Raw genomic sequence first — 14,506 nt, 5'->3', positions numbered from 1 at the left:
GAAAGGACAAAACCAAAATGCGAACCATATTAAAATAGAACCATCACCCCTCCCACACAAAAAAAATAGGACACTGTGTCATTACTCATTATTTTTTCCCTTATATTATGCTTACAGCAAATTTCTGAGAGTGGTGAAAGAGATTTTAGTAAGACACTAGACAACCTATGACCCACTGGGTTCACATTTCAGAGATATTTCCTTACCTAAACAGAGAAACAGAATGACCACTGGCAGGCAAAAAAGCAGTGGGAGCGACTTCTGACTTCCTGCTGACTTCCTCATTGACTTTCCTTGTGGGAAGCTGGCAGGGAGTATCAGAAATCTTCCTGCCTTCCTACTCCCCTCCCTCCCTTCCCTCATTCCTGTCATGGCCCAGGACCCAGACTCTGAATCTAACTCTGAAGAAGCTGCTCCAGCTGAACCTGTGGAATATCATCCTCAGGAGAGACAAAGCCAAGAATCACCTGAGGCTGATCAACCACAAGTACCACCTGAATAGCTGGAGCAGTCCGATGATGACAAATCTGATCTGGCTGTCTGAACTTTGGACTGGATTTTGACTACCCTTCTGTGTGCTCCTGTTGAAATCAAAACCACTCAGGCAAGCTTTCTTTCCAAGAGACTTTGTTGGTTTATCTGCTCCCTTATCTGCTCTTATCTGCTCAACCTTGGGTAAATTGCTTTCTTTACCTAGCAACTGTGTCTGTGTGAGTTGAGACCTGAAACAGGACAGTTACCTCCTTCTGCCCTGTTCTTTCTTTTCCTCCCTCCTTCCTTCCCTCAGAATAGTTTAGAATTCCTGCCAGCCTCCCCACTGGCTTATGGGAAGCTGTCAGGGAGTGTTTGAAATGACAGCCACATGATCTGTTGACCATGATGCCCCTCCTCTGATTCCATGTGGCATAATTGGGCTGATGATCTTCTTTTTCATTTTCATTTAATTTTAATTAATTAATTGTGCCATCATCACCTCAGAAGAGTTTAGAATCCCTTCCAGCTTCTTCACTGAGTTGTGGGAAGCTGTCAGGGAACACCGGAAATGAAGATTGCATGACTGTGGCAGCATGGTCATGCTGAAGCAACAGCAGCACAGCAGCGCTGAAGTGGCCACAACTTTCCCAAATTTCCTCCCCACTGGCATAATGGGTCCTACATTCTGTGAGTTAGCCCATCTGAGATACCTTGGTTCAAAAACTGTTGCTGTATGATGCACCGTTTTGCCCAATGGAAGGTTACTAACAGACAAACAGACACAAGCGTTTTAGTAGTATATAGATTTGAATCCTGCTATTCCAGCCTAAAGATACTCAAAGTTCATTTGAACTTGGTGGTGAGATTTTTCAGATATCAGAACCAGTCTAATACATTTGGAAATTCAAGCTGTTTTATTATTATTTGGTGTCATGAAGTTTTAAATTTTTCTTATGATTTCAAAAAGGCAGGCTGTGTTGAGTTGCTATAAACTGCTTTGCCAGTTGTATTTTTTAGAAAGTTATTGTCATTTTTCCAACTTACTGGACACGGTTTTAACAAGTTGCATCCCTGCTTTACAATTTTAAAAAATAACAACTGAACTATAAGAAAGGAAAACAGGATCAAATAAACAAGCCCTAAAAAGTGCCAAGTAGAACAGCAAGATAAATATATTTAAACAAGTAAATATAAGGGATTATCCAGACTAATTTTCTTAAAAGGAAATCTGCCTGTCATAATCTAGTCCCCAAATACCAGAAAGATCAATGAGTATTGGCAGAAAAGGAAAGGTCCTCTGACCTGTGGACGGTTGGTCCTAGGAGCAGGTAACCTAACCCAAGAAAGCAGGATACAATGCCTGTGAAGGTGTTCTTTCTTGGGCTGAAGATTCCTTCTGCTTGATCATCTCTGGAATTGACCCAACATTTTATAACTATCAGAGGGTGTGACTGATAGGCCCGTGGATGATTCGGGAAATCATCCCCATGACTAATGGAATCCCGGTAATTACACTGGATCAGCCCTGTGTGAAATTCATTAACTCTGCTGTATTGCTCCTTCACCCCCACCTCCTAATCAGGGTTAACATCCTGACAGTATCGCATCTCATGCAGAACATTACGCCTCTCCTGTTCAGATTATTCTCAGGGTCTGCTGTACTACATTTCAAACTGCAATGCACAGTTGTGCAACATCTTCTGAACAATAGAGAACATTCTTGTCCTTTGAGGGGTATATCAAGGGCCACAATCCAATCCCCCCAAAAGCAAGCGTTTTGAAGTCTCTCAGGGCCACCCCCAAAGCTTTTGTGAGATAAAGGAAGGAACTGCTCATTTTGTGTGCACTGTTTTAATGCTTTAATAGAGTTTAAGTTTACTCTCACCCCCCAAAAAAGCAAGTTCCAGTGAAGTATTTGATATCCAAGCACAAAACACATATGACTTATGTCAGACACATAAGATTTTTATCTCTTTGTATTTTGGGAGGGTTTAATCTCCTTACAGCGGTCATCTTCAGTTTATTTATTTATATTTATTTATTAATCAAATTTGTCACCACCCATTTCATTAAAAAGCAACTCTTATGTCTGGAGCCAGCCTTTGATCTCCATGGATTACTTTTCCCAATCTGATGCCCTCTGGATAAGTTGGTCTTAAATTCTTGTAACACTTATCGGCTTTATTTTCATATGATGGAATTTTTTTTATTCATTTTCCTTCTTTGATTCCACCCACTCAGCCACTCTCCTCATATCTCTTTTCTTTCTATATGTTGGTGTGTTAGGACAATCTGTAAATTAGAAGGATGGCTGTCTGAGAGTAATATTTATTATTTAATATATGAAGTAATATCAGGAATATTTAAAACTGAAGTACACAGATTTTTTAAAAAACAGTTCAGACTCTGAAACAGTGATTCAGAAACACTTCAGATTTATCAGATTCTTATGCAAATATCTGACTAAATTTCAGTGTCAAAATCTATCTCTGTTTCTTCTATTGACTACCTTTGAGAGGATGGTGGTGGTGGATGTTGATGATAATTTATTAAACTTGTACGCTAATCAATTAATCGCCAGAGCTTGGTTTCTGAGTGACAATTTTGGATGAAGCTTTTGGATGGAGTAACTTTTTAGCAACCTTGCCAAATATTAGTTTCAGGGGGTGGGGGGAGAGGTTATAATAGGCAACTTTAAATTCAGTTTTTATTTTAAAAGATCTGTTGATGACATTTTTGTTTGTTTTTAATTGCCTGACAGAATTAGATGCAATGAGTAGGCAAAGTTTACCTTTTTGAGGAGAACAATTTGCCAAGCTTCATACGAAGCAGTCCTAGGATTTCTTGTCCAGAAGCAATCTTTCCAGTTGCAGAGTCCTCCAAAAAAAAGAAAACATGAAAATTCCCTCCTTCCTTCTTTCCTTCTTCCAACTGCTTTAAAAATGCCTTACAGCATGTAGGTAAAAAAAAAAATCTGGAACTTTTTAGAAGGGGAGCTCTAGTATTTTGTTCTTTCAAAGGAGAATCTTCCAGTTTGGGAGGCAAAGTAATTCACATGCCACACTTTCACCCAGCTTTCTTATTTTCTGTGTTGATCAAGTACATGTTTTCCAAATACGCAAGTTTCCATACATGCTTGGTTGAAGACATATCGGGGCACTAACTAATTTTTCCTGCTTCTGTCTCTTGGCAAAGTGCAATCTTTTCCAATGAGCCGCTCTGAAGACAAAATTGGACAAATCCTAAAACTCGATCTTTCAAGTACACTCTGATTTTAAACTTAACCCCGAAAATGTGGATATAACTATGCCTAAAGAAATATCAGTAAGGATTTCAAGAAAGGGAAAGGATCATGCTGTTTTGACAGATACTTTGAAAAAGAATAAAATCCTCGTTTGTTGGGAAAAATTCGAAGGGATAGGGCGAATTAAATTTTAAAATAAAAGAATGGTTAGAGTTAGAAGGTTTTATATCTTACTGATTTACTTATATGCAACTGTTTGAATAGTGGATAAAGAATTATAGATTTGTTAATGAAATAATTTTTTTTGAGATGTAACTTTGTATAAATGATGAATATGTTATTGTTAAAATGTATAAGATGTTGTTATAGATGAATCTCGAAGATGAACAAGCCAAGAAAGATGGAAGATCCCACAAATACCTACAGCAGAAGAATGGATTATTAAATTAACGGACTTGGCTTAAATGGCAAAATTAATAGCATTAATAAAAGATATCGTTTTTTGAATTTGACTCCTTATGACAACCCTTCTTAGATTACATGCTTGTGGGAGGGAAAAAATGAAAGTGTTGGTTGTGGGTTTTAATAATTAGGTGGCTTGTGTTGATAGAAATAATGTGAATTTGGATTAATTAGTAGTAAGAGATTAACTTTCTCTTAATTTGTATTTATATCTGTATGGGAGATAGTTGGAAGTCGCTTTCCGTTCTATTTTTCTATCTATCTTTGCTATGTTAGTTTTTGTCTTTTTCCTTTTAGTTCTATTTTCTATCTTTACTGTATTCTCTTTTTTGTTTTTAATTGTATTTTTAATATAATAAAGTTCTTATTAAAAAAAAATAAAGGAGAACATACTTAAACATGTGGCACTTCAAATTCCACATGAACTGGACATGATATTACATAAAATAAAATGTTCTACAAAACTGTGTTTACTCTAGAGGTCCTCCCCAGCTACATTCCTTAGCTTATTGGCATTCAGTTTATTGGCCTGAGATCTGTTTTCTCTAGTAATTCAATTTGTGTTATGCAGACACTCTGCTTTTCAGGGTACATGAGACCTTCATCTTAATCCTTTAGTTCATAAATGTTCATAAGTTTTCTCCTTCCCTACAGTTCCTAGCAAACCCCTCTTTGTCTCTGCTTTCTTCTTCTATGTATCGTCATCTAAATGGATCAAACACTCTAAGTGCACAGGAGTGAAACTTATCAAGATCCATGGCATGCAAAAACAAGAATTGAAACAAATGAACGTTGGATCAGAATTAAGGAGCCTTTTCTCAAATGGTGTTTTAGTGACCAAACAGAAGCTAGCTATCAACACAATGAAGCATGTCTTTGTGATCAAAGAGCCTTAAAATGTGGGCGATGGGATGCTGTATCTCATGATTCTCCTTAATAGAGAGTATCTCCCCTGCAAACAGGAAACAAATGCTTCATATCTGTTCATGCATCATCCTACAACTTCTGCCAAGGTTTTCTCCAAGGTAAAGTTTCATCACACTCAGGGAAAATACTGCACTTACTCCTTTCCCCTCCTTTCACGCTACTGCTGGCAACCTGGCAATTAGATGTTGAAAGCAGGCACGACATGCAAATCAAGGTTTCAGTTGGAGAATCCCATTTTCCCCCTGCGCTGCAGACATCAATGGCATGCACTTTTAAGATGTGGTAAGCAACCACACCCTCCTCCCAGATCCTGCTTCTCACTATGGAAGGGAGAGAGTAGATGGAATGCAACCTAACCAGATAGACAAACCACACTCTTCTTTCCCCAAAGGTCTGGGTTCCTTCTGCTTCTTTCACACAGGCACATCTCCAGTGGTGAGAGATCACAGTGGTCTGTTGATGCCACTTGGGAACTGGGGCAGGAGATGATGAAATGGGGAAAAGTCCTAATGGCACCAGCGTGGTTACGGCAGAGTACAAGTCCTTTTACTTGTATCTGTGCTGCCTCAGAGAGATATTAGTTGGCCTAGGTATTTGCCTTTAAAAAATATCTGAATAAAACTCACAGAAAGCCAGACACTGACTCCCAACAAATTTGCAGATTACACTTTTGTTTTTATTATGTTTTAATTAGTTCATTATTTTTTCTTCTTTTGTAAAACCATACATGTCAAGGAGCCAATGTTTGCAGCAAGGTCTATACAGTACAGAATAGGGCTGTATAAACCATTGGATAACATGCTTCGGATAACTGTTCTCTGAAGCATTCCTTTAGCCACAATTGCAGGAAGGGCTACTTTACAGACACAAGAATCAACTCCTATAAATATGTTAGCCCCAACCTTTAAATTCTAGGTCTATTCCATCATCCTTTCAAGTCAACAGGCTGTTTGGTCTGAGAATCTTTGGTTCAGTCCTTATGCTACTTTACTCAAAAAATCACAATGTACAGCAGGTTTTCTACCTCAGGCAAGCTGTTATCTAATCCTGATCTAGTTCTGATCACACTTTCTGCTTCTTTATCACAACCCCATGCCAATCTGTGCAAAAAAAAAAAAAGTTCCATCACCTACAAAATATAGCAAAACAATCTCTTCTATTCCTCCTTGAAAACAACATTTCTGATTCACGATTTTCGTTCAAAGTGAAACAGGATGTTTCCAGGTCCTCCTTTTTGACTCAAACCAATAGGTTTGTCTGGTTCAGAAGAAGTACTTATGAACCAACCGGGGAACTGGGCAGATTCAAAAGAGCATGTTTCTGAGCCACCATCCGTCCTGCTGTAAAAACTGAAGTCCAAAAACTTCTCATTTTGTTCGTACAGTCTGACAATGTTTCCATCCTAAGAAAACAGGAAGGCTTCATTAGAAAGAAGTTATGTAGTTATGCATGGCTGCAAAATTCTTAATGAATAGTTCATAGTTCCTTAGAAGACACATTTTCCACTAATAGGGACATCAATGTGTCCTCTTTAAGCAAAGTTTCCTTTGTCACCATCTTACTATTAAAAATGATCAAAAGAAACCAAATATTTAGCTAATAAATCAGTGACAATAGCTATAACTGTAACTAGAAATCAGGTAGAACATGGGAGCAAATGACTTTCCAGAATCTTTTGTGCATACCTGTATGTATATACAGGTATACACAAAATATATCTGTTGACCTACACATAAGTCAAAGTACTGTTGAAGCTACTGCACTTTTGCAAAAATAAAATAAAAATCTTCATCCGTTCATGACAAGGTAACATGTAACAGAGAGAGAGAGAGAAGTTTCTGTAATCTGGCAAGCGTATCATTTGAATGCCCTGTAAAAGATGATCTGACACAGGATGATAATTCCCATGTAAGCATCTCTAAATTGACACTTCCACTGGTGGAAAATATGTGAGACCTTTTAATACTAGCAGAGAATATAAATGGTGCAAATCATAGATCATAAAAGGACAAGCAAGGATCATTTTCCCAGAGAAACTGTCGTCCCCTATTGAGGTGTAACTGAAATACTCACCGTTAACTGGAGCTGGACCTGACCCTCCTCAGACTTCACACAGCTCATCGTATGTGTGTTGTTTGGGAGACCCATAAAGATGGGCTGCTGTTTTACATCTAGAGCATGATTAGGGAGCACACCAATCAATTGCTCTGGGAGAGGATCACAAGGAAGAAACGGTGTCCGAGGACAGGAGGGGGGAAATGACAAGTTTTTTCTATTAGTTGGGATGTTTTGGATGAGAAGACACTGATGTTAGGTTAAGAATAAGATCTACCAAAGCAAGAGAAACTGGTAAGAACAACTACAAGTTTTCATCTAGAGGTAAGGCTTTGTAGGCACACGTCACTGTAGACATTGTAAGAGAACCATATTAATCGAAGGTAGCAAAGAATCAGGAGTCTAGTAGCACCTTTTCTAACATGCACATTTTGTTAAAAGGCATAAAGCTTTCATGAGCCACAGCTCACTTTATCAGATGCAGTGATAAATAGAGATACATCAGTCTAGCCACTTTATGCGCCCAAGCTGCGACTCATGAAAGCTTATGCTTTTTAATAAGATATGTTAGTTGGAAAAAGGGCTACCAGACTCCTTCTGATTTCTTCTGGGAACAGCTGAATCTGGGAGAAATTTGGAACTGGGAGAAATGCCCTGGTTATGGTAGCATTTTAATTCCAAATGTTTAGTGTGGTGCACATTTCCACTTGTAAAATACCAATAAGAATTCAGAATGGAAGATTACTTTCCAAGCCCACTCTAACCCCTCAGGATTTCTCTACCATCTAACTGTGGGGCCTTTCTGAATTCCAACACCTAAAGGATCCAAATATCTATGGGCACAGGGGTGCACACATGCAGTATGTTGGGGATCCAGATTTAGAGAGTGGAGAATTCAGCAGGAAATCTTTTAACCAAGAATTCAGGGTAGCATTACCAAAATGGTCCCCACTCTGTTCTAAGACAGCCAGTTCTGACATCTCCATTATCCACTCTGAACATCAGAGATGGCCCATCAGTAATTTTGGCCAAGGAAGGATGGAGCTGTTCCAATAAAAAACAAAAACTTTTTACAAGAGTCACCCATTGGGGGAGATGGGTGGCATACAAATTTAATAAATAAATAAATAAATAAATAAATAAACAAACAAAAAATAAATAGTTCTTTGTTTTACCTGATGAACCTGAATCATTTGGACTTGCTACTAACTTCTTGTTCATCACGATAAGAAACTTATGGTTGATATCCCAAAATCTGAACAAACGAGGAGTCACTTCCCGAAGATATTGAACCTCATCTGGTGGAGGAAATTTTTGCACTCATATAATGCAAGTAAAGAGCATGTTTGGAGAAAGAAATAATTACATGTCGTGTGTTGCAGTAAGCTTAAAAGGTGTATCTATCACCAAAGGATTTATCTAATGCATCATGTGAAAGAGAGGCTTCTCGATGGGGTTCTCAGGCAATGAATACTCTGCCCAGGAAGCTGCATTAGTCCCACTATGTGGCAAAATCTCATCTCTTCTATCACACTTTCCATTGTTTCTAGGGCTGATTTTAATACTGACTGTAATTTTACCACTGATCTTAATTGTATTGGAGGGGTTTTTTTTGTTTGTTTGCTTTTAAATATTTTATCATTTGTACTTTTTATTGCTATAAGCTGCTTTGACTGCACTGAAAAGTGGGATGCCATTTGATTCATAAGTAAATAAATAAATAAATATTCAATATAAGCTGAGTCACAGCTAAATGCTATTATTTTATATCCACAACTTGCTTTCCTGCAAAAGAAACCTAACCCCATTTTAACCTAGTGTGGTGTACTGGGCAAAGACTATCTTCAGTCCTGTGTAAAGCAATTCTCTCTTTTGACATTCCTCCTTCCTCTGCACTCTACCCTCCCTTGCCAACAACAGCTAGTTAGCTAGTTAGCTGGTTACGGGATTTATAGGCCACCCCAATCTGTTACGACTCTGGGCAGCTTACCCAATACGCCAATAAAAGGACAATAAAAAGGCAAAATTAATTAAACGTCCAGAAAAAATGCCAACAATCATTTACAAACCAGAATATCATTCCAGAGCTCCATCACCCACTACCTCAGGACCTGAGATTTGTACCTTTAACATTCCTCTGCCTGAAATCAACAGCAGATATTGCCAAATGTGTACAAAAATCCAGCCTTAGCTAGACTCTGCCTAGAGCTGGGTTTGTGCCCTCTTTCCTTAGGAAATATACTGTCTCAGACTGGCTTTCCGCAAAAATCAGACGAGGAAGCAGAAAATTGTAATAATATGTAGCAGGCAGTCACTTAAAATCTGACTCAAAATTAACTATCAGTTGGTTATGCTTAACAGTGTTAACTAGTAGAATATTGATTGACATCCCAGACTGTGCATGAATATTTTTCATGAATTCTGGCAGAGGACTTTTCTGGGGGGAAAACTAGCATCAGGCTCCTCTTTTTAACATCATGCCAGAATGTATTGGAAAGAATAGGGAAAACAAAATTTATTTCTACTTTTTCTAAAATATTTAGAATATACGCATGCTTTGGAAACGTCTCCAGACCACTGAAGGAAAAAAAAAGGATTTTTTTTTTTTACCTGGTTTATAGTCTTTGAATAACTCTGTAATTTCTTCATCCCAAGTCTTCTTTTTGGCTGCTTCTGCCATTTCTCCAGCTGTCCCCAAAATTTCAGATTTCTCTAGAATTCCTCAGCAAGAGCTGGTTGGGCGTTCTGCAATGACAGCTGGAAAACCCTTCGTGTTTTGTCAATTATTTTTCATGCATAGAATCTTCATTTTGTGGGTTTTTTAATGGTGAAAAACACAGTATTAAGAATAGATAGATAGAGATGGCCTGCAATAACTTCTTTAAACCAACCAGAACTAGAACCAGAATGAAGAAAACAGCGATGGAGTTTTACTCCCCCCCCCAAAAAAAACCTCTTAAATTTTTGTTAATTATTTGTAATGGATAAGATCTTCATTTTGTGAATTTTCAATCATGAAAATGCAGAATGAGAGAGAGAGAGAGAGAGAGAGAGAAGGGGAGGGTGTGGAAGAGCAGGCTGTGGAGAAAAAATGGCAGGCCCCTGGGCTGCCTTCCTTCCCGCCTGTTTGCACCTTCTCCTCAGCACCAGCGTGGCAGAGTTGCTTATAAAATCTGCAACCTTGAAACAGGAGGGGGGAAGAAGTGTGTGGTTTGGGAGCTCCACAGCAGCAGCACACAGAGAAAAGCAGGCACAGAAAAGAAGCCATGCTTTCCTTCACAAAGACTGGCTGACCTAGAGGAAAAGAAGGGTAGTGGCAGAGCAAGGAAAAGTGGAAATATAAGAGCACAGTGTGGAAAGTTGCAAAGGCCCAGTGGTTTTGGTGGATCTTTTAAGTCTGTGTCAATAAAATTGGGTGCAGTTTTAAAAAGAACCCATGACAATTGCAGTAAATTCTTCCAACCAGCCAGAACTAGAACCAGAATGAAGAAAACAGTGATGGAGTTTTTGAGTGTGGTTTTTTTTAAAAGAAGTTCTTGAAATGAACTATCTGAACCATGTTGCTGATGAAAATCTCAGGCAAACATGCTTGTAGAAGGCCACGTCCCCACTAGTGACATTTAGCATCTTCTAGCATCGCCAAGCCACTCGGAGGGTAGAAGGTATTTCCTCGTTACTGATACAGTCAGGTCCAGAAATATTGGGACATCGACACAATTCTAACATCTTTGGCTCTATACACCACCACAATGGATTTGGAATGAAACAAACACAATGTGCGTTAACTGCAGACTGTCAGCTTTAATTTGAGGGTATGTACATCCAACTCAGGTGAACAGTTTGCATATGTGCCTCCCACTTGTTAAGGGACCAAAAGTAATGGGACAGAATAATAATCATAAATCAAACTTTCCCTTTTTAATACTTGGTTGCAAATCCATTGCAGTCAATCACAGCCTGAAGTCTGGAACGCATAGACATCACCAGATGCTGGGTTTCATCCCTGGTGATACTCTTCAGTTCCTGCTTGTTCTTGGGGCATTTTCCCTTCAGTTTTGTCTTCAGCAAGTGAAATGCATGCTCAATGGGATTCAGGTCAGGTGATTGACTTGGCCATTGCATAACATTCCACTTCTGTCCCTTCAAAAACTCTTTGGTTGCTTTTGCAGTATGCTTTGGGTCATTGTCCATCTGTACTGTGAAGCGCCGTCCAATGGGTTCTGCAGCATTTGGCTGAATGTGAGCAGATAATATTGCCCGAAACACTGCAGAATTCATCCTGCTGCTTTTGTCAGCAGTCACATCATCAATAAATACAAGAGAACCAGTTCCATTGGCAGCCATACATGCCCACGCCATGACACTACCACCACCATGCTTCACTGATGAGGTGGTATGCTTAGGATCATGAGCAGTTCCTTTCCTTCTCCATACTCTTCTCTTCCCATCACTCTGATACAAGTTGATCTTGGTCTCATCTGTCCATAGGATGTTGTTCCAGAACTGTGAAGGCTTTTCTAGATGTCGTTTGGCAAACCACAGTTATTTTCCGTTGTCTCCCGGGTCTTTTGGTGTTCCCGAGCTCACCGGTGCGTTCCTTCTTTTTGAGAATGTTCCAAACAGTTGTTTTGGCTATGCCTAATGTTCTTGCTATCTCTCTGATGGGTTTGTTTCGTTTCTTCAGCCTAATGATGGCTTGCTTCACTGATAGTGACAGCTCTTTGGATCTCATCTTGAGAGTTGACAGCAACAGATTCCAAGTGCAAATAGCACACTTGAAATGAACTCTGGGCCTTTTATCTGCACATTGTAATTGGGGTACTGAGGGAATATCACACGGCTGGCCATGGAACAGCTGAGAAGCCAATTGTCCCATTACTTTTGGTCCCTTAAAAAAGTGGGAGGCACATATGCAAACTGTTGTAATTCCTACACCGTTCACCTGAGTTGGATGTACATACCCTCAAATTAAAGCTGACAGTCTGCAGTTAACGCACATTGTGTTTGTTTCATTCCAAATCCATTGTGGTGGTGTATAGAGCCAAAGATGTTAGAATTGTGTCGATGTCCCAATATTTCTGGACCTGACTGTATATTGGCTCAGCAATGATTCCACATTTCTAGAAGAAGCTATGAGGAAATAGCTTGAACCTCTTCCCTAACTGACTAGAAAGAGATCTAGGGAAAATCTCAGATCTCCTAGAAAGAGATTTGGCTAAATCTGAGATCTCCTCCCTTACAGATCCTTTGGCCCTGGAAGCAGACAATATAGTACCAGAAGGTCTATGCAGATAAATGAAGAATCAATACCTGTGCATATGTGGAAACCTCCTGAGTCCTGGATGGAAGTCTCTCTTTCTCTGATCTCCTCTGGGCCTGACGCAACGTTTTATAACCACCAGCGGATGCGGTTTACATGCCCAAGGATAATATGACTAATGCTTGTATATTACACCAATTGGGCCTCATGTTTCCAGGGACATGTATCATTGGCTGATCCAGTGCACCAACTGCTTTTTTTCTTCCCACATCCCGCCAATCAATGCTGTCAGCATGACAAAAGTTTTGCCCAACCTTTTACCTGGCCAAAATTTAGGAAACAAATAAATGCTGCCTCTGCCAAAGGTGACTGGGTTCCTTTAAGAAGCACTTTAAGCTCCTTGAATCCTCTCTTCAGATCTCCCTTTCCAATCTTCTTTCTCTAAGTGGTCTCTTCCCTCAGCTTCCCTCCATAAACTATATTTCTCCTCTTTTCAGAGATCTTTCCTTCGCCCTTCCTCCTCTCTTTTAGCCATCACTTTCCTCTCCTCTTCTTGACACACCCACACACATGCTTGCTTTCAGTTCCCTTTCTATAAAACAAACCTCCAATTAAGGAGAGGGTGGGGCTGTTTTAACCCTGCACCAAAAGTCTGGATCCCAGGAGGAGAAACCTGCCTGCTCACTCCAAGTAGTAAGTTCACTCTTCTACATACCTCCCTTCTTTTAAGTGACAAGGTCTTTTCTTGGCACTGTTGTCATGCCAGCTTTACTAGCCATTTCATTATTTGCTTCTGGGTCTTGTCCCTGACAGGATAAAAAATCTGCATATGAAATGTAAAAACATGTGTTAGCACAAAGCACTCCCTGTATATTGTAAGGATTTCTAAGGATTTCTTAGTTTGCATCACCAATGCTTCATTTCATCAACAGGACTCAAGACTTTCAATCATATCTTTAGCCTTTGGCAGGTTGAGGCAAGGGTAGGTGGATTCTGGGCATTGGGGAAGTGTGAAGTTTTCTACAGGGGGAATTCATCAGGGGCACCTCTATTAAGGGATTAGGGAAATAACACTGCTTCAATACTTGCCGGGACACATCACTACCCAGCCTAAAGAAAGAGAAATACTAACTGTGTCTTCAGGGACTTCCAAACCCATCATGGCATACCAGTCTGAGCAAAGTCTTTACAGCTTGTGTGGCATGGAACATTAGATCTTGATCTAATAGTTCACTTTTCAAAACACTAGTAGAAATCGGAGGAATGTTGTACTCCTACCTTAGCATGGATTTACAACAGTAGCATTTTAGTTACCAAAATGTGTACCAACAGTTTCTTAAGTCACTATGAGTTCTTGTGTTTTCAGTTAAAATGGGTATTTTATTTAATAATTCTTACATTTTATTATGTGTTATGAGGTACTTGCATTTATTAAAATTCAGATTGGTGGATTGATTGTTTTCAGTTGTAAGCATAAACTTCCACCCTGAATCTCATCCCACCCTCCAACTGGGGACTTCAATGTTCACACTGGGGTCTTGACCCTTGACCCTGGGGTCTTGACCCTGGGGTCCTGACCTTTGACCCCGGGGTCCTGGCCATTGCTCCTGGGGTCTTTGGTTTTGCTACTGAGCTCTTAATTTTTGCCCCTGGGATCCTGAACCATGACCCTGGGTTCATGACCCTTGACCCTCAGGTCTTACCCTTGACCCCGGGCCTTGACCTTTGACCCTAGGGTCCTGACCTTTGCCACAGGGGTCTTTGGTTTTGCCACTGGGCTCTTAATCTTTCCCCTGGGCTCATGATCCTTGACCCTCAGGTCTTGACCCTTGACCCTATGGTCCTGACCTTTGCCACTGGGGTCTTTGGTTTTGCCACTGGGCTCTTAATCTTTGACCCTAGGGTCCTCACCTTTGACACTGGGGTCTTTGGTTTTGGCACTGAGCTCTTAATCTTTGCCCCTGGGGTCCTGACCCATGACCCTGGGGTCATGACCCTTGAACCTCGTGTCTTGACCCTTGACCCCGGGTACTTGACCTTTGACCCTAGGGTCTTGATCTTTGCCACTGGGGTCTCTGGTTTTG

Source organism: Python bivittatus, unplaced genomic scaffold (assembly GCF_059951505.1).
Source record: "Python bivittatus isolate LINGU-HERP-01145 unplaced genomic scaffold, Pbiv_v1 ctg000320_np1212, whole genome shotgun sequence".
In the NCBI taxonomy this organism is placed as follows: domain Eukaryota; kingdom Metazoa; phylum Chordata; class Lepidosauria; order Squamata; family Pythonidae; genus Python; species Python bivittatus.
This window is presented reverse-complemented; position numbering follows the sequence as displayed.